Source organism: Chinchilla lanigera, unplaced genomic scaffold (genome assembly GCF_000276665.1).
Source record: "Chinchilla lanigera isolate Chin_1 unplaced genomic scaffold, ChiLan1.0 scaffold00013, whole genome shotgun sequence".
Taxonomy (NCBI): Eukaryota; Metazoa; Chordata; class Mammalia; order Rodentia; family Chinchillidae; genus Chinchilla; species Chinchilla lanigera.
In genome coordinates, this window is record NW_004955414.1 from 27,588,655 (window position 1) to 27,608,458 (window position 19,804).

The window sequence follows — 19,804 nt, forward strand, 5'->3', positions numbered from 1 at the left end:
GCCGGGGGAGGGAGGGTCAGGTGCGCCGCGCCATCCCCGGTCCCGGCCCGGCCCCCGCGGGACGCGCGCGAGCAGGTGGCGCTGCCAACCGAGCCTCGGAACCAACCAGACGTCATGGAAGCCGCGCGCCGCGCCCCAGCCCCTTACTCCGCCTCCGCCACCCAAACCCTGCAGTTCGAACCCTAGAAAATCCCAGCGGTCAGAGTGGGGTGGGCACGGCGCGCGAGCTGTATGGCCAGCCCTGGGCAGAAGACCGCCCCCAAATTTCGCTTCCCAGGGTTTGGGTTGAGCCCCTTCCCCAACCTTTCGGCCCCGTCTCTTGTCCCTTCCCTCCTTAATAACAGGAAGTCAAGTTGGCCAAATGTCAGTGGCCAGGCCGCAACCCGGCTTGGGTCGCCGCGCTGTCCTCACCCCAGCCCCAGGAGCGCCTCGGGCTGGGCCCGGGAGGAGAGGTAGGGTCCCGCCCGCCGGCAGGTGGGGTTAACGCTGTCGAGGGCCAGCCTCTCGGCAGAGCTGGGAACGCCTTTACTGGATGGGGAAGAGGCGTGCTGAAACCGGAGTAAAGGCTTGTCTCCTTCCACATTGTTTATTCCGGGGCCTGCGTTCTTAAAGCAGAAAGAGCCTTCGTTTGCAAGCTGTAGGGCCCCACGAGCCTGTGGCACCGCGTGCGCCTCTTGCTGGCAGTGTGGCCCCAGGCCCGAGGTCTGCCGCGGTGAAAAATGAGGGCACCAACCAGCCTCTGGTGGGCAAGGGGGCGGGAGCTAGCAGCTAGTTGGCTCTCCACGTTTTTTGTGACTGTACTCTCTGTGACCTCGCTGTGTCCCCTGGGTCAGGCCCCAGGGGCAGTGGATCCGAGGAATGAACTTGGGGTCCCCGGGACAGTCCGTGTGATGTCCTGGAGACTTTAACTGCAGTAAGAACTGGGCTTTTTCAGGACCCAGAGGATGGGTTTCTTCAGCTCCTCCTGGGTGGTGGGTCCTGCCCTGTGGGACTTTGCTGTGATTTCATCGTTACTTTCCAAAAAGTCTGTTTGCCTTCACTGTTTAGAGATGGGGAAGGGGAAAGTGTCCATGCCAAGTCCAGCGCCCTTTCCGCTGCCCTGTAGATATGGAGAGTGGCTTGCTGTGCAGGAGACAGTGGGTGGCCCCATTGTGGGCCCATGGGATCGCCTGGCTTCTGAAAGGTTCTGTCCGCTAGAACATCAGGAGGTGCTTTGGCAGAGCTGGCCCGCGCACGCGGTTCAGCCTGTGAACAGTTGGTCGCTCTGTCCTGCAGTCACTTGTGATGGACAGTGTGGGCTGGGTGTGATAGGGGGTGACTGCTGATGTTGGCTTCCAATGGGGGAAGGCTCCTACCAGCATTGACTTGACTTCGCCTCTGAGAGTTGCCTTTCTGATCACCTAAAAGGACAGTGTTAGTTGACCTTAGACTGACTCTAGTTTTAATTTTTTTCTTTTTGGGTACCGGAAATCAAACTCAGGACCTTGCACTTGCCAGGCAGGCGCTTGTGCCGCTGAGCTATATCCCCGGCCCTGACTGATTCTAGCTTTATGGAGGTTTTTGAACACAGTCTTTATAATAACATATCACTTTTATCCCTGCCCCTTCTTTCTTTAAGCCCAGGTTTTGTTTTATTTTTTTTTTTACTTTGACTTTCTGTCTACCCCTTCTTCCAAGAAAAAAATCATGATTAGCTTAATACCAATCAATTACATTTTACTGTAAATTGCTCTTAGGTCTCTGGTTAGCTGTGGTGGTGGAGGCCCATAATAGGAGCCTCAAGGAGCACCCAGATAATCCCCATTCTTTTTGTGCCTATGGTGGAGGTCTGTCCCTATTCTCTACTCCCATGTCCAGTCTCCCCTGCCGTGGCCCTGCCCCTCACTCCTCACTGCTGAAGAGCAGAAGTCCTGCCTTCTCAGTGGAGAGCTTGGCTCTGGAGGGAGAGGCTGTGGTTTGGGGACATAAGGTTTGGGCTGAGCACTGCTGATCTTAGAAACTCTCAGAGGGCTAACAAGGGCCAAGAACATACTGTTCATCATGTTGGGATTTTTCATTCTTTATACCATCAGAGCCCCACATTAGCCTCCTAAAGAAGGAGGTGGGCCTCTCCCCATTTGACAGATGAGGACACTGAGACTTGGAAAGGTTACAGCTTGCCCCTAATGCATAGCTAGTGAAATTGGAGCAGATTCTTTCCTTGGTTTATTGGGGTCAGGAAAGAGGGAGATGGAACACACACGGCCAGAAGCAGAAAAACCTGGCTGTCCTCGGCACTCTGGAGCTTACCATAGACAACTCCTCTACTGCACTTGCAGTTCTCTGCCTTATATTCTAATTGTGTGTATATGCTTATTATGGCTTCTTACCCCACTACCAAGTGGCCTTTAAAACACTCATAAGCCTGAGATTTATTTTCTGGTTCTCACAAATCCTACTTGTTCTTTGTGGTGTACTCCCTTAGCCTTTTATACTGGCCCCGGTTAGGGTATCTACCGTGATGTACTGCAGTCCTCTATTAAAAAATATTACAAACATTCCCAAGCACTCAGAAGCAGGACAGTATAATGAGCCGCACAGACTCCCCGCTCCGCTTCAGCAGCCATCAAGGTTACACCACATCCTGCTAGCTCTCTCCTTCGCTCTGTTCTTCCTGAACTATTTAAAGGGAATCTCTGGTATTACACCCTTTTCTTCTTGTACACACTAGTGTATGTGTCTTTTAAAAAGAACATTCTTTTGCAAACCCCCAGTGCCATGATTGCACATAACAGAATCAGCAGTAACTCTTTGGTATCACCTGTCCATACCCGGACACGCTTAGCTGTCAGAAATGACCTTTATAGCTGGAGTTGGAGTGAGGATCCAGTGTACCGGCTGCCTTTGGCTGTTAGTCCTTTTGTCCCTGTCACAGTTGGAAGAAGCTCCCCTCTGTGTGTCAGCAGTTACTTCCGTTTCCAGTGCCTGTCTCCCCCAGGAACCCCAGCGAACCTCAGGAGCCTGAGCCCATCCTGTGCCGTGGGGGACCCCCGATGCTGAGCCCTGAGTGTGGGGCGAGGCAGAGGCTGGGGAGCATCTGTCCAGTGTATCATAGCCGCTCAAGAAATGTGTTGAATGAGTAAACCCTGTTGTGGTTTTGTGTGACTGCCGGACATGTGTTTGGATAGAGGTTTAAAAAAAAAAGAGGCTTCCTTGTATGCGCTGCTCCCTCAGCAAGCGTCCACCTCTACACATCCTGAAATAACAGGAGAGCTGCTCTGGTCTGTGGCCCAGAGGGTCACATTTGTGCCCTGACCAGCACCTGCCCTCTGCAGATCACATGTGGGCTGACGGGGACTGACGCTGTTCTGCCCAAGCTTTCTGCCAGTCAAAACCTCACTGGCACCCAGGCATGGGGAGCTGGGAGAGCCCCACACAGCTCGCCCTTCTCTCTCCAAGCAGCAGCGCTTCTTCACTGTGCTTCCCAGAGCTGCCTCTCACCTGCCCCACGTTTGGGCACATAGCAGCGTTTTCCACTCCCGCTGCCTCTGCAGCTGGAGCAGGTGGCGACAAGAGATGAACAGGTAGGACCTGCTGGCATCCATATGAATGTGCGCCATCTCTACAGTGTCACCGCTGGCACTTTTGTGGGCGACCCCATAAAGCAGGCCAGACCCTTGATCACAGTGCACTTCCCACTGTGTCCCTGGCCAGATCTCCTTCCAGGTGCAGATGGGGAGATGCCTTCTTACCTGCCAGTGAGGCCCCTCCCTGCAGTGGCCTTGAAACCAAGAGCTGGATCTTGCTTAGTTTTCTGTGGTCTTTTTTTTTTTTTTTTTTTTTAAACAGCCTTTTCCACTGGGAAAAAAATATAACAAAATTTTAAGCCTCTCTGGATGGCAGCACTGAGTCGATTTTTTCCCTTTGTTATTTACTTTGTAGTATTTTTTCCTAAAATTTTTATCATAGGCATGTTTTATTTTTATAATTGAAAATCCAAACTACCTATCTATATCTATCTATCAATCATCTATCTATCTATCTACCATTTGTCATCTGTCTATCTCTTAAAAAAGAGGACACCAGCCAGGCTTGTGAGTGCCTACCTGAAACGGCAGCTACTATGGAGGCTGAGGCAGGAGAATTCTAAGTTCAAAGACAGTCTGGGCAACTTAGTGAAACCCTGTTTTAAACTAAAAATTAAAAAGGGCTGGAGATGTAGGTTCAGTCCTCAGGACTGGGGGTCGGGGAGTGGCTGGAGGTATAGCACAAAGGTAGAGCGCTTACCTACCTAGCATGCACAAGACCCTCAAATTCCCAGTGCCACAGATAAATAGACTCCTCTAAATTAATTATACATGTATTTGGTGCACCTATACACGTAAAAGCCACAGGGCTTTTGACATATGCTTGGATATATGTTTTAGGGAGACCATGCCTGGGCTCAGGAATTGAGAGCTGGTAAGAGGGAGAGGTGACATGGGCCCTCTGGTCACAAACACATTCCTTGCAGGACAGGGTCCACTGCGGCTCTGATTTGAGATGGTTCTTTCATTGTTAGCTGTCAGACATGCCCATCCCATGTCCCACATGCAGAGCCTTTATAACAACCAGGGTGGCGTGGATTCTTACATGCGCTCCACCTGCCCACACATCCAGGCATTACTATCATGCGCCACTGGAATAACTGCCCTAACTCGCTGGGGTCTGGCAGGGAGCTGTGTGTATGTGGACAGTACTGTGCTTTTAGGGTTAGGGTTTTTAGTGTGTTTTTTTTTTAACTGGACTAAGGTTTCTCTCCCTTAGGGTCAGGGTAACTTTCCTGCTTCCCCCTGACCCAAAATCTCTACCACCCAGTGGCCATCCATGTATCTTGGGGCAACTTTGCCCTTTAACCCCTGGCTAGATTTCTTTTGGGGAACGCAGAGGTAAGTGGGGACCATGTTTCCTGCTGGTTTGCTGCTCAGGTTTTTCTGCTTTGCTGGGTAATGGGTGACATCCAGCACAGATGGCCTTTGTGCTAGCAGCAAGAGGAGGGCGGAAAAGAGTTGGGCCTGCTGCAGATTTGTGGGATGTCTGCAGCCCCAAGTTCCTGACACACCCAGACCAGAAGCCCAGTGCATGTCAGAGACGGGAACAAGGGTCTCGGAACACCTTGAGCTGGCCCTGCCACTGTAGCATCAACACGCTGAGGTGCAGACTCTACTTCTTTGCTCTCAGGACTCTGAATGCTGGCTTTGACCCCTTCTCGGAGTACTGACTATATCTGGTGACAATTTGTAGGATTCAGGTATAGCTTGCGCTGGGAACCAGGAGAAAAAGCTATAGGCGAAGATGAAGTGCCTGGGGAAAGTCACTTGGACATTTTGGTCAGTAAGAGAGCTGCTTCTTGGAACATAGAGGATGCGGGGGGTAAAGGCTTAGCTGCTGAGCCCTCACTGGACACCTGTTCATCCCGGGGGAACAGAATGGGGGTTGAGGCACCGTGTGCAGCATTCATGGCTGCTGACAGTGCCATGTGTCAGGACAGCCGGGCCCTGCACACTGGGATGGAAGGCAATCAGAGCAGGGGCTCCCTGCGGCGCAGGAACGAAGGGCAAGCAGAGCAGTGGAGCGGGCAGGGGACTGGATGGGAAGCCTTCCTTCCAGGCCCTCGGGGTGGGTTCAGTCAGTCTCTTTCCCTGGGGAATGTCCTGTGGGGCTTGCATGGCTGGGGCTGTGGGGCTCTCTGGCAGGGTGGTACACTCACTGTTGTGAGATAAGGTGGGGCCCTGGGTGAAACCTCAGTTTTCTTCTGCATTCCAGGGTGGCCTCAACTGGGGACCTAGCTGAGTTCTTGCTTGGTCCAAGTTTCCATCTCCAGCTTGGGTGTGTTTGTTTAGCTTATGTCTGATATTTCAGGCTCTCTCAAAAGCTTCCCCCCCCACTTACAGAGAAGCATGCTATTCACCCACACGCACACACAGAATTCACCCCTTACACAGATGCACAATACTCATCCCCTCATGTACAGGTACTCGGCCTCATACATGTAGATAGATGCATGGCAAAATATTCACTCAGTGCAAAGAGAGTTCAACGAATACATAAATCTTCCTTCTCCCTGTGTCCTCCAGCCCCCAGTTCTCTTCCCATTGGCACCTGCTGTCCCCATCTTCCATGGGTCCTTCCCTGCTGGGAAGTGATCGGGTTGTGAAGAAACACAGCCCCAGGGCTTCTGAGACTCAGTGATGATTTGAGTTAGCCAAGACCTCACGAGAGCCCGTCTGCTGGACTTTGCCGCCTTTCTGCTTTAGGAATCCCCTTGTGTTAGATCTGGGGGTCCAGAGAATCTGCACACTGAAAATAAACCTCAGGGGAATGTTCTCAATCCAGGTCACGCAGGCAAAAACAAGCAAAAATGTGCTAAGACAGACCTGGGATCCAATCCTAGCCATGTGGCCTTGAGCAAGTTAATGAACCCTAGTATTTAGTCTGTGAAGAGAAGGCAATTGAAATGCAAATATCTGTGAGGTGCCTTGCATTGGTAGACACTCAAAAATGTCAGTTTTTTTCCGCTTTTGAAGAGTGACCCATTTTCAGAATGAGTGATGCTGGCTTCCTGAAGTCCACACAGGGCATCCTAAGCTGCTCTCTCCCTGCAGAAGGCATCCAGAGCGCTCATTTCTGCTGGGCTGAGTGCCCCAGCCCACTCTCTCCCGCTGTAGGGAGTCCACCTCCTCCTCTGCCCTTCACCCCCGAAGCTCCCTGGGCTCTGGGCCCCTCTTCTCAAGGTGGCTGGTGGGCAGGATGCTGCCTGGAGAGGGCTCTGGGCTGCTTCTGGCCGCTTTCTGGGGTGTTTATGCTGTCTTTTTTCAGAAGCTCCTAGCAGATGTCTGCTGATTGCTGAAACTTCATCTTCATCTTCAGCATGAGAGAAGATTTTTAAAGATCTTTCACCATTGTGCCTGCACTTAGATTGCCTCTGAGTTCCATTCTTCATGGCTTTCTTGCTCTACTCATTCTGAAACCTTTCAGATCGGGGCTGAGAGACCTTATATGTCCTGATTTTAGAGCCGCACTTAAATTTAGCAAGCAGTTGTAATCTCTTAAAGAGGTAGGCCAGGGCAACTGGCCGACTGTCTTTTCTCCAGGCTCAAACAGATGGCAGAATGAGAGGAGCATTTCGGTGTCCATAGCAACCACTGCCTTCGCCACTCCTGCCCCCTCCGTCCACCTGCAGGGCAGAGGCACCATGCCTCACCTGCACCTGCAGGTTGGGTGGGAGGTCTGTAGCTTTACCCTTGCTTCTGGACTCAGATGGAGCTGGAGATGATGAGGAAATGGATCCAGCACAGCTTCATGTGACACTGACAGGGAGGTGGGTAGGAAGCCATGAGCCACCAACACTGAGACATGCTCAGCCCCAGATTCTTGCTTACCCACAGAGAAAGTGAGGTTCAGAAGCTTCTTGATGTGAGTGGTTTTTGCTTATGATCACCTAGCCAGTTCAGAGTCAAGTCTCTCTTCTGTCTGCCATTTTCTCCCCAGACTGTGTTCAGTCCATGACAGCTTTTCTTTCAGCCAGCTTTTCTTAGTGGGGGACAGAGCCCCAATACCACTTTCTGACAGCTCTGAATTAGGATGTGAATGCTTGTAGCATGGGTAGCCTACGTCTCAAGATCATTCGCAAATGGCAAGAGGACCAAGAGATGGAGGAAGGAAGTGGGAAGGAAAGAGACATAAAAAGAAGATGTATTATGTATCTGTACCAACTCCTCACCATGAATGTAACCATTATGTCCTGCAAACAAGTACCAATAAAAATAAAGCAAAAGGAACAAAGGACCTTTCCTTATCAAAACACCTCCCCAGAGCTTTGGGGCTTCTTGTTCCCACCTTTATTTTCAAGGCCTTATCTGCAGAAGACCTTGGTTAAACAGGGACTTTAACTGGAAAGGACACTGCCGATAGAGGTTTGTTATCTCCAGTTAGCTGTTAGCTGAACCTTGAGAGAGCAGGGCGTGGGACCGGCTGGGGAGGGATGGGGCAGAGGTGATTGTCAGCTGGACACTGCAGGGTGTGGGGAACCTCGGCCTAGGCTTGCTAGTGCATAATGTGCAGCTGTTGAGCTGGGGACCTTGTGACACGCCTGGAGCTGAATGCCCTTCGGCCACCTGGAGGGAGGAGCATTCGACAAAGCTCGCAGATACCTGCACATCAACGCAGGCATCCTTGTGCACAGGGTCACACAAGGTGGGTCAACTGGGCAACTTCTTGGAGGAGGCGTTGCTTTTCTGTTGAGCAGGGGCTTGGAAGGTAGTTGGAGACGAGAGCACAAGGAGAGGTGGAAAAGTGAAGACACCCTCAGGGTAGAAACATAAGTGCTACCCAGGGCCTCTGAGGCTGGAATCAGGCAGGCTCAGGGCACAGAGGCCCTGGGTGCTGGGTGCGAGGTGACGACCAAGCCAGCAGCAAGGGAACCCCTTGGAGAGGGGTGGTGGGGGCTGATTCCTTCGGGGTGATGGGCTTGCGCTGGATGAGCTTAGGAGGTAGAGCAGACAGCTTTGCCTGGATGAGGAGGAGTCATGGAGATCCGGAGGAGTCATGGGGACCAGCCTGAGGGTCATGAGAGAGCCCAAGGCAGCCTCTAGGTGGGCCTTGGGATTCGCCACAGCCTTCTTTGTGGAAGAAGTTGGTACACGCATTGTGTCTTTCAGTTTCTAAGGGTGGCAGCCCACTGCAATTAGGGTCACAGACTATGGGCTGTCTGTCCTTTCTGTACACCTGTCTGCACTTTGGCGGCTCTGCACAGAAAACAGTGGCTGCTCCACTTTCCCAACCTCACTGCAGGCTCAACCTCCTGCACTGGTCATTGCCGTCCTCCAAGTCAGTTCAAGGGGAGCGAATGAGGGGTGGGAGGACACCGAGACCCATGGATCAGGAGCAGGCATCCCCTGCCTGTGTACTGTCAGGGAACAGAGCTGGGAGGGGCAGGAGCTCGGGACCTCTGTTTCCAAAGGAGCAGACGTATAGGGGCAGATCTTCGCGGAGCGGAGCGTGCTATCTTCGGAAATGATGCTGGTTCTCTTTCTCTGCGGCCTCACAGTCATCTGCAGATCCCCTTCATGTGGGTCTCAGGCATGAAAGGGGGCTCCAGTGCCAGCCTGGCAGGTGGGAGTTACAGTCTAGCAACCTGGTGTGTTTACAGTTTGGGATCTGACAATGGCTGCTGGCTCCTGTTCTCTGCCGTCTATGTCTTGGCAACACCTCTGCTTCCTGTGGTGGAATCAACTGCTCCTGCACGCAGCAAATAGAATGAGTTCCACATTCACGGGAGCTGTTGATGGGGATTGGGTGTGGCACTGAAACTGGCTTGCTTTCTTTTTCCTGGTATCAGTTCTCCCGATATGCGACCAAGATGGCTCTGCACGGATTGATACACTTGATCGCTCCATGTGTTGAGCACTGAGCGTGCACTGGCATGTCTTCTATTGGTGACATATTGTCACAGAGTGGGTTTGCAGTGTTTGGTTCTCTGCTGTCAAGTGGGAGCAATGCCACTCATCCTACAGAGTGCTTGAGGGATTGCATGAGGCAGAAGGCACAGCACACCTTCGTGGTGCTGACACATAGGGGGCCACACAAATGGCCTCTTCCCTCTGCCCATTCTTGAACTGGTCCACAGGAGTCTTGGAGCACAGATGTGGCAGGGTTCCTCTGTACTTTAGACCTCCCATTTGTACTCTTTCCTGAATGGTTTTACCCTGCAGTAGTGACTTTCAAAAGAGCATCTCTTTTAGAGTGCCTACGTGTGCCATGGAGAAGTGGGGGCACCCAGCTGTTCATATACTTGGACCTCCAGGGCTGGGAGAGCCTGACCAACCTCACTTGGTGCTGGATTTCTCCACCCTGGTGGTCCAGCTTGGCGTAGCATACTGGAAGAGACCTGTCCCATCTTTGGACAGCTCCTGCTGGTATATTTTATTTCTGCTCCTTTTCCTGGAGCCATAGAGAGCACATCTAATCCCTCCCCTACATTGCAGTCCTCAGGTATTGTTTTTATAAAAGTAAAATTGATGACAGCATTGATTGTGAGGTGTGTCATTATTGATGTACTGTCCGGAAAAAGTACTGGCAGTTAGATGGCGCACAATACTGTGCTGTTGCTTAAAGTTTTTATTTTTTTTTATTTTTTTTATTTTTTTGGTTTTTCTCCGGTACCGGGAACCGAACTCACGACCTTGCGCTTGCCAGGCAGGCGCTTTGCCGCTGAGCTAAATCCCCAGCCCCCTAAAGTTTTTATTTTATACTTACTGAAAGTTTTTTTTAGCCTTCGGGCATATTTTTAATTTCATATCACTCTTGCATCTCTATAAAATTGGTTATTTCTAAGACTTCACTTTCAGAATCCAACTCCTTTGAATCACATTTTGACACAGAGTCGCGGATGTGGATTTTTTCTGGCATGTGATTATCTTCTGATGAGGTGATGATGCATTTTTTTTTGTCTCTTGTCTTTGTGATTCTTCGAGCTGCTAGCAGCCATTCTGTAAGTTTTGATGATGCTTTCTGGATTTACGAGAAGGTGTAAAAGACGGGTTTGTGTCAACCAGGACTCAAACGATCCTTAGGTGTTTGGGCTCCTGAAATGTTAAAGGTTGCAAAGGTCCAGATGTGCCACCAGGAGTAACAGCCAAATTCCCACATGTGAGCCAACGACTTCTATGTATTTCTGCTGTTAGGCATTTCATAATGGAAATATTGGAAGCAAGTGCATTGTCTGCTCAATGAGATGGTATTCAATCCCACTCTTCCTGACCACCCCTGAGTATTTTCCCAGATTAACAACACCATGAGTGGGTCCAGATCATTTTCTCTTCCTGGTGATTCTGGTGGGTCCACATCACGGTATTCAACAAAGGTAGTGCCAGGAATGATATGTCATATTCACAGTGTGACTACAGCAGGGAAGGGCACCGTCATCTCCCTGACTCAGGACATTGTACTCCGGTTCATGCAGTCCAGGGTTCTATCAGCTGTTCTGGCAGCTACACTACACCGCTGACATCACCGCTGACCAGGTCTTTTTAACATGGGCTCTTGCCGGGCTGCTTCTCCCCTGCTCTAAACTTGTGTGGTTTGGAACTTTTGACACATAGTCTCCTATTTCATTCCCACCTCATTCAGAACCATCAATTTGGTTGAATTTCAACTAGATAAACTCCATCCAGCCCTGTTGAGCTCTCAGGATCCAGGGAAGTGTTCATTCCACTGCTTCACGAGGTCCCTGACAACTTGCTCATGAGGAGAGAGCCCTCAGTCCTCTGCTGGGGAGCCCCTCAGGGGCATCATACTTAATTTGCTTCCTGTGGGAATACCAGCTCCAACTGCCCCGGGCTCAGGTCCATCCTTTTGCTTCTCTGACCTACAACAAGACAGCTTTGGAAGCCCCATCAGCCACATCAGTGCAATTCTCCACTTACCAGCAAGTGTCCCAGCAAAGAAAGGAAGGAGCCTGGCTGGAAAGCGTGTGCTCTGAGTTCCCAGAGGCTCAGGACCACAGCTTAGCATCGTGTCTGCAGACATGTGCAGTGCTCTGGGTTCTAACATCCTGGCCCAGGGGACTTGAAGTCATTGAAAGCATCTCTATGGCTTTTAAAACAAAGCAAAACCAAGCTCGCGTCCCACCTGAGCCCCCGATTCCATCCCAGAGTTGGTTCTCCCCCAACCTCCTTCTCCTCCAGCCCGGGGCTGCGGTTGTATTTCAGAGGCTCTGAGTCACTGCCTTTCCTAATCTCAGGTCTAGAGCCCTTCTCTTCCCCCAGATGCTTGAAGTCTGTTCCCTCAGAGGCTCTGGCACCAACTTCCCCTTCTTGGTCTCACAAAGTTTACAGGAAATGACTGCTTTTCCTGCATAGTTCCTGTGCCCTCGTGGTTACCAGCCTCTTCCACCTCCACTGTGGGAACTAGAAAATTAGGTCAGTCCCTGTTTCCATGGATGTTTCCTTTTCCTTGTGGAAGATGAAATTCTCAGTGAGGCCAAGCAGCGCCTTTGGCCACAGGGCTAAAGGTGGTCGGTCCAGCAGTCCTAGGGCTTCCTGGACCTTCGTCAGCAGGGACCCAGGGGCTTGCCTTCCACAGCGGTCCTCATCCTGTCACCCATGGGCTCTTCAAGATGGTTCTGTGTTTTGTGGACTTTTCACACAGATACACATCGCTTTTGTCATGCAGAGATATGCCACCTCCCTACCTGACCCACGTCTGTTCCTTTGAAGATCAAAGTGGCCACAGAGAAGTATGTCAGGTACATATTTCCGTGTGTGCATGGGCAGAGCCTTGTCAGGAAGCGGGCAGGCCACTAAGAGCATGTGTTCCTGTCTGAGGGTGGGTTGCGTGGGTGGTGCAGCAAGCCGTTAGGGAGGCAACTTCTCCTATGGACTTCCTGGCTTGCGGATTTGGGCTTCCAGTGAGCATATTTCTTATGTATTCCTTTATTTTAAATCACAGGTAATCTGGGCATGGTGACTGGCTACTTTTTAGAGCTGGCGGAGCTGGGTGGAAAGGGTGTGACTCTCCTGCATGAGTCAGGGCCTGGGCACTTCCTGCTCACCTGGGCCCAGCCCCTTGGGTGGGAGCGGCGGGTCCCAGCCTTGTGGCTTTGCAGGGGGTCTGCAGGACCCTGGCCTGTTCCTCCTTCCCTCCTCCTCTCCTCACTCCAGAGTGAGCTGTCACTGAGCTTTCCCTGCCTTGTGGTATAACTCTGGTTAGGAAAACGGTGCACGTGGGCGCCCCGGGGGTGCAGCTGGTTTGCTGCTGTGACTCTCCTGAGGTGCATGCTTCGGCTTCCCCTCTGGTGGGTTCCGATGGCTGAGGAAACCGGAACATGCAGAATTCTAGGTTTGTGTGGGAGAGCTGCATCCTTCCCTCTCCCGGACACGTCATGCTTTGCAAACCTTGTGGTCTGCCTGGTGCCTGCCGGGGAGATAGAATGGGCCTTGCAGGACTCCGGTTTCCCTGTGTTTGCAAACACAGGCCCGTGGCTGGGCGCACAGATAACTGAGGCTGAAGCAGGCTCTGAAGCGGAATCGCAGTGTTGGGTGAGGCTGGACCTGGCAGTGACCTAGTCCGGTGGTGGCTTGTTTACCTTGGCTGGTTACCCGAGAAGCAAGCCCAGCGCTTACTGTGTGGTCGAACCCGGGGCCATGGGATGACAATGGAGATAAGGCTCGGCCTGTCCTCCCAGAGTTTCCAGGGAACTTGGGAAAACAAGACTTATGTGTGTAAATAAATAAAATAGCAGGAGGTTTTAGTGGCAGTTCGCCTCAGTCATAGAGGGAGCGATGACTAATGTCCGGATGACTGGAGGAGGCAGCAGAGGCTGTGGGAAGGGTTTTCCACAGGCTGGAGAAAGCCTGGAAAGCTTCCTGGAGGAGGGGGAGGGTACGTAGGAGGGGGAGGAGGAAATGAAGGAGAAGGAGGAGGAGAGAGAAGAGAAGGAGGAGGAGGAGGAGGAGGAAGCAGCATTTGATCTGGACCTTGAAGGGGGCGAAGTGCAGATGGGTAAAGGGGAGGAAGAGAGCCTCTGTCCTGGATATCAGGTCTAGAGGGAATGGAAAAAGATCTAATGTGAAGGTGGGTAAGGGAGATGAGGCTGGATGGGTGAGTCCTTCAGCACAGGGGCCAGCGACCCTCAGTGAGAGACAGGGAGAGACACAGGGTGACGGAGACAGAGACAGGCAGACGGAGATGGAGACAGAGACGTGTAAATCCAGAGCAGGATAGGAGGACAAGGGCCCAGGGCCACACAGGGAGCTCTTGCAAGCCCAGGAAGGATGGGCACAGCGGGCTGGTCTTCCGGGCTCTTCAGCCAGCCCTCTCCCGCCTGCCCCGGGAGCAGGCGGGAAGCTGGAGAAGTGCCAGGCGCTGTCTCGCTGTGGTTCTGTGTGCACACTTTCTTCCCCGCTGGTTTTTGGGCTGCTGATACTTAGGGGCTCTTCTCCTATGCCAGGCACTGCTGTAGGTTCTGGGCCTGCAGGAGGGAGAAAACCAAACCAAATCAGAACTACATCCCTTGCTCCCTGGAGCTCCCACCGAGGAAGGAAGAGAGCAGTTGGTCTGATGTGGGAGCCCAGGGCCGCGAGGTCCCAGCCTTGTGGTCTTGCAGGGTGGGGTCTGCAGGACACAGGCCTGCTCCTCTGTCCTCCTCCCCTCCTCCCTCCCTAGCGGAGCTGTAACTGAGTTTTCCCTGCCTTCTGTTACAACTTTGATTAGGAGAACAGTGCAAGTGGGTGCCCTGGGGTGCACCTGGTTTGCTGCTGTCTGCAACTGGTTCGATTCTCTCTTATGAGGGAGAGAGGTAGAGCAGGGAAGGAGACTGGGTGCGCTGGGAGGGGAGGGCAGTCATCTATAGCAGTGGCCAGGGAAAGCCTCGCTGACTTGTCAGTCAGCAAGAGAAATGTATGGAATCCAGAGGAAGCAGTTGAGGCCAGATCCTGCAGGAATCATAAGTCCCCAGTTGATCCTCTCCAACCTACTGAGGGTCTTTGACTCTAGGAAATAGGCAACCTTTGAGTATTCTTGAGGAGAGGAGTGCCGTGTATGGGAAGATATCCTCAGTGACCTTGTGGAAGGTGGGATATAGGAGACTAAGCCTGGGAGGCTGTGATCCTAGGGGGAGATGACTAGGACCTGGAAAAATAATTATTTTTTCAGTTCCTGGGGCTTTTGCACTGAGCTACATTCCCAACCCTTGTTTTGCTTTTTATTCTGAGATGGGGGCCTCACTAAGTTGCTTGGTTGCCCAGTCTGGGCTTGAATTTGCAGTCCTTTGCCATCCTCCTGCCTCAGTCTCCCAGAGTGCTGGAATTACAGGCATTTGCCACCATGCAAGGCTCAGAAGTCTGCTCTTCTCCCACTTGCCTGTGTATCCCTCCCACTGCCCATTTGTGAAATGAGGATAAAACAGTACCTATATCAGAGGCACCTTTTTGGGAGGAAGAAATCAGCTATTAAATAAAGGATACTTACAACAGTGCCTGGCATATGGTAAGCACCCAGAAAATATTAGTGGGCTTGACCCCCGCCCCCTCTCTGTATGCAAGGTTCTGGGTTGTTGTGTATGTGTGGATAAACAAAATGAAGGTGTGGGCACATCCTTCCTTGGAGTCCTAAAGCAAAGTCAGATGAAGGCAATCCTGATGGTGTTGAGGACTGAATAAGATAGTGTGTGGAATGGGCTTAGCACGGGGATGGATGAATTCTAGATCTGCATTGGTTGAAAATGCTGCTGTCCCCACCAGAAGTTACCATGGAGGAAAATGTGCTCTGGGGGAAATGCTATGTGAAGGCTTCTGATTCTACCACTGTTTATCCTGCAGTGCACCAGGTCCTCAGCCGCACCAGACACGATCTCATTTTATATTTGCAGCAAGGGACCAAGATACTCAGTGTGAGGCACAGCTTACAGATGTGGAAGCCGAAGCTCAGAGAGGCTGAGATTCACTCGCCACAGTCACACAGCTAGCACCCAGCAGCACTGGGATCGTCCTGAGAGTTTTGCTGTGACAGTGTAGGCACGGACAGAGGGGCTCTCACATCGGTCTCCCTGGGTATTAGGTGCCCACAGGGGCCTTTCAGAAAGATAGAGCTGGAGCCAATTTCCAGGGCAGACCAAGGGCACTGTTGCGGGGCAGAGGCCGTGGGCTTGCAGGAAGAGAAGCAGGCCTTAGTAGAAAATCTCAGCCACACAGAGTTTGTCTGAGAGCCTTCGTTCCATGAGCTAAAGGAACAGAGCTGGGTGGGTTCAAACCCTGGCTCCACCACTTACTAGCTGTGCAAGGCCACAGTGGGAGTTGATTTGTTTGCACGTCAGTTTTGTCAGCTCTCAACCCAGTTCGTAGGGCTGTTATAAGAGTTAAATGAGAAGAAAATTGAAAACACTTGTAATAGTGCCTGGCCCACAGCAGCCCTCAGGGAAAGTTATTATGCTAATGACTACTGTGTTACTATAAAAGCCTTCTCTGACCTCTGAGGCGAGAGCCTGTTCTTGTTGGTCTGCAGGAGTGCTGTCACAGCACATGCTATCATTGCCGTACATGCTGCACAGACAGCTGTCCGCTTTGCTGGATTGTAAATAGGTCTCCATCGGCATGTTGATTTTTATCATAGTTATTTAATTCATTAATGTAGGTTGTTTGAGACAGTTTTATGGAGCCCAGGCTGGCCTTGAACTTGTGGTCCTCCTGCTTCAGCCTTCCAAGTGTGGGACTGATTACAGGTATGCTACCCCACACCTCGCTCCAGCGTGCTGACTTTTAAATCTCATAAGACTGGTGCCTTGTATCAGAGTTGTTGAGGGTTAGCACAAGATTTGTAGTTCTTCTTTTCCCTTGAAGTCACAAATTCTACCTGAATACGCCATCTCCCAGGACTGTGAAAAATGTCTGAAGATGGTGCTGGGGGTGCTGAACCAGACAGTCTGATGTTTCTAAGGGCAAGCACAGTCGCCTTCATATTTCGTTTGGTCTTTACAATCGCCTTGTGAGTTATTGGTTATCTCCCCCATTTATTAGCACTGCAGTTCAGTAATTTACCCAGAGACTCCCAGGTGGGAGGTAATGAACCAGGCAGCCCACCCTTCCCAGGAGGCCTTGGTCTGGAGTCTGGCACTGGCCAGGTCTCCAAAACCATCTCATCCTTTCCAAACCTCAGCACGTTTGCTAGAGAAGGTGGGAGGAGGCCATGGGACCCACAGAGTTGATGCAGATTGGCTTTTGGCCCTTCCAGCTCCTGTTACCTCCAGATGAGACACGGGATGGTGGGCACAGGCTGAGCCGGTCAGTGAGTTGCTCAGATCATTTCTACTCCTACTATCCTTTCTCTGTGGCTCCAAGGTTTGGGCTGGGCCTCGGTATGCAGAGCTGGGTGAAGTATGGAGAGAGCGGGTGATGTTGTAACTTTAAGCATTTGCTACAGTAGCTGAGCATGTGTTCTGAGGGGCCCCAACTGGAGGGGAGCGGGAGAAAACCCCAGCTTCACCTGGGAGGCAAAATGGGGCTGAAGTGCCGGGTGCAGGGGGTGCTGGCATGGAAGTAGAGAGTATGTGAAGGTGGTACTTCCTGCCCGTGAGGCAAATGGGCAACTGGGATAATGATCCTTCTGGCTAAGATGGAGCTAAATGCAGGCTCAAGCACAACTTTCAAAGCAGACTTCTGAAGCACCACAGATGTGTGGGATACCAAAGAGACCTTAGGCAGAGGAATCTTCTGTTTGGTTCCGCTCAACAAAAGGTTACTGAGGAAGTGCCTGCCATGTCCCAGCAGATATGAGGGCTACAAAGTCCAGTCAGACAGGGACCCACAGTGAGATGTTCAAGTCCTCCAGCCTTGGTTCCACCTCCCCAAGCCCAGAGGCCTTGCATGCTAGGGCAAGGTGCTGCTTAGGTGCCCATGGCACCATTGTAGCTTCCCGGCATCTGGAGCTGGGGCTGCCATCTGGCCCCGGTGGATCAGCCCAGGAGTGCAGTCTGGGAATCAGGAAATTCACCTGCTACCCTGCTGTGCAAAGAGAGGTCATTAGGTCTTTACATTTGCACCTCTCCATGCCTTCCTGATTGTGCATGACTGAAGGAGCAGGTGCAGGAGACCTCTGGGGTGCAGGTGACAAAGGTCCCAGGAGAACTGCCCCCAGGGAATGGCTGGGGAAACCCACTCCTCACTCAGGCTGGTTCCCTTTTCTTTCCCTGTGCTTTCTGTCCCACCATCTGCGTCATCCCAGCCCCAGATTTCTGCTTTGGTTCTACAGAACTTTCCTTCTCCTCCATCCTCCTCCTTCGAGGCTGAGAGCCAGCCCTACCTATTTCAGAAAAGCTTCTGAAACTCTCCACCAAAGCTCCCTCCCTTCTCTCCATCTGCCTCCTGGGTGGGAGCCAGCATCCCCCAGTTCAGCATTTGCCAGCTTCCTCTGATAAGAGTTCTCTCCCTCAGCATTTCTGCTTCCTGCGGGGCAGGCAGGATGTCATGAGTACCTGCCTTCTACTGAGCGGGGCGGGGCAGAGCTCTGGAGTGCACCTGGCCCAGGTGTGTTCTTACTTCCGCTTCTCATGAGCTGTGTGACTTTGGGCAAGGCTTTAGTTTTCCTGAGCTTTCCACCTGAAATTGAGGATGTAAAAGAATTGGGAGAGACAATCCATACAAAATACTTTGCATAGGGTTTCAGGTGCACTGTCAATGGCTGAAATAGGGCAGCTTTTATTACTCTTTGATACGCATTATTTTACTTAATCTTCACCCTAGCTTTCTAAGTAGGCGACATCCCCCAAAGGGAAACACATGTGCTCAGAGCTGAAGTGACTTGCCCAAGGCCTCAGGATGGGCAAGCAGCAAGGCTGAGATTCAAGTCCAGATGCTGGCTGACCCGAGCAGTGCCCTTCCTTCTCCTGCCTCAGTATCCTGAGCCCTGATCCTCATTTGCTGTGCTCTTTAGAATTTCTTACAGACCTGACCAGGGCAGTCTGCAAACACTTATTGAATAACTTTTCCTGGATGGTTTAAGAGAAATCATGTACTTTGTAAGCATTCCATTCCCTTTAAATTTCTGGCTGTTGTGTTGCCCACAGATCCCCGTCAGTATACTGCAGACCCCTCCAAGACCAGGCTGTGCCTCGCTGCACGGTGCTGCCTCCTTCCCAGCCAGTGGGGAAGAACCAAATCACACCCCAAGAAAAATCAGCCAGTTCCTTTTTGCTTTTAAACAGCAAAGTTATAAAAAGGAAAAGAAGGGTAAGCAAAATACCTGCCTGGATGATTCCTCTGGCTGCAGTGGCCACTGCCAGAAGCCAGCTACTGGGGAGTAGAGAAAAGCCCTCAGCTGCCAGGTGGGGCCCTGGGTGCTGTGTGTCCTGTGAGATCAACACTTGGGGCCCCCTGGGAATGGCCTATTTTTCTTCCCCCTCTGTGCCAGGTGATGCTGCGTCACACCACTGGTTGTCCACTGGTTGTCTGGGTTGTACCCGAGCAGCCTTGGTGCCAGGCTTCCTGGACCTGGGAAGCAGGTGGCTGTGAGTGTTCACCTCATGCTGCAAGGGAGGTAGGAGAATTGTGGGCACTGGCTGTCAGTTTTCGCTACTAGGCCTGGGATTTACTTTTCTGTTTCTCTACAACTCTTTAAAAAACACATATGAAGATGGAACTTTTTGTGTGTGAAGAGACTTATGAGAGTGTGTTAGAGGCAATAGATTATCCTTGGTGCTGGCAGTAAAGATGGTGAGAAAAGGAGACAAAGCAATGATAGTCTTGTTTAGCACAGCACTGTGTGTGAGGCACTGTAGTCTGCCTACTAGGTTGAATCTCTTGGGTCACATGACCGAGAAGACCAAAACCAGTTCCCTGTGAGACTCTGCTAGGCACACCCTGGTGAAAGCTCACTGATAAAAGCCATCTCAGAATCACACTGGTGCTCTCTGAGATTAAAAATGGATCAGAGAAGCAACCTTGCCTACGGGTGCGCCTGGGGTGTCAGGACACTGCCTCTCCTATGTGCTTCTGCCCCTGGGAGGCCACTCCTTCCCCTGACCTGTCAGGGATGAGGGGCCAGGAGGACATCACCGTTACACTGTGGCTGTCTCAGGGGTGACTGACAGCATCTGACTCATGTGAGGAGACCTCAGGCTCAGGAATCAGAAAGAGACCAGCATATAAGGCAGAAAAGGCATGGGGCACTGGCAGTGGGACCTTGGCCGAGTGAGGTGGTTATTTTTCTCTCTGAGATTCAGTTTCATCACCTGGAAAATGAGCTGGATGATTACCCCACTCTCAGATTAGGTGGAAGAGTGTGTCCCTCAGCA

General features: G+C 51.7%; 1 protein-coding gene across 1 annotated transcript in view; it reads left to right on the top strand.

Moving 5' to 3' along the window:
- Positions 1–12,168: 12,168 nt before the first annotated feature.
- Positions 12,169–19,804, top strand: part of Mical2 (microtubule associated monooxygenase, calponin and LIM domain containing 2) — a 203,410-nt gene continuing 195,774 nt past the window's right edge. The window contains exon 1 of the mRNA XM_005380297.2: positions 12,169–12,265. The gene's annotated coding sequence lies outside the window, so the exon portion shown is untranslated. The remainder of the gene's footprint in view (positions 12,266–19,804) is intronic.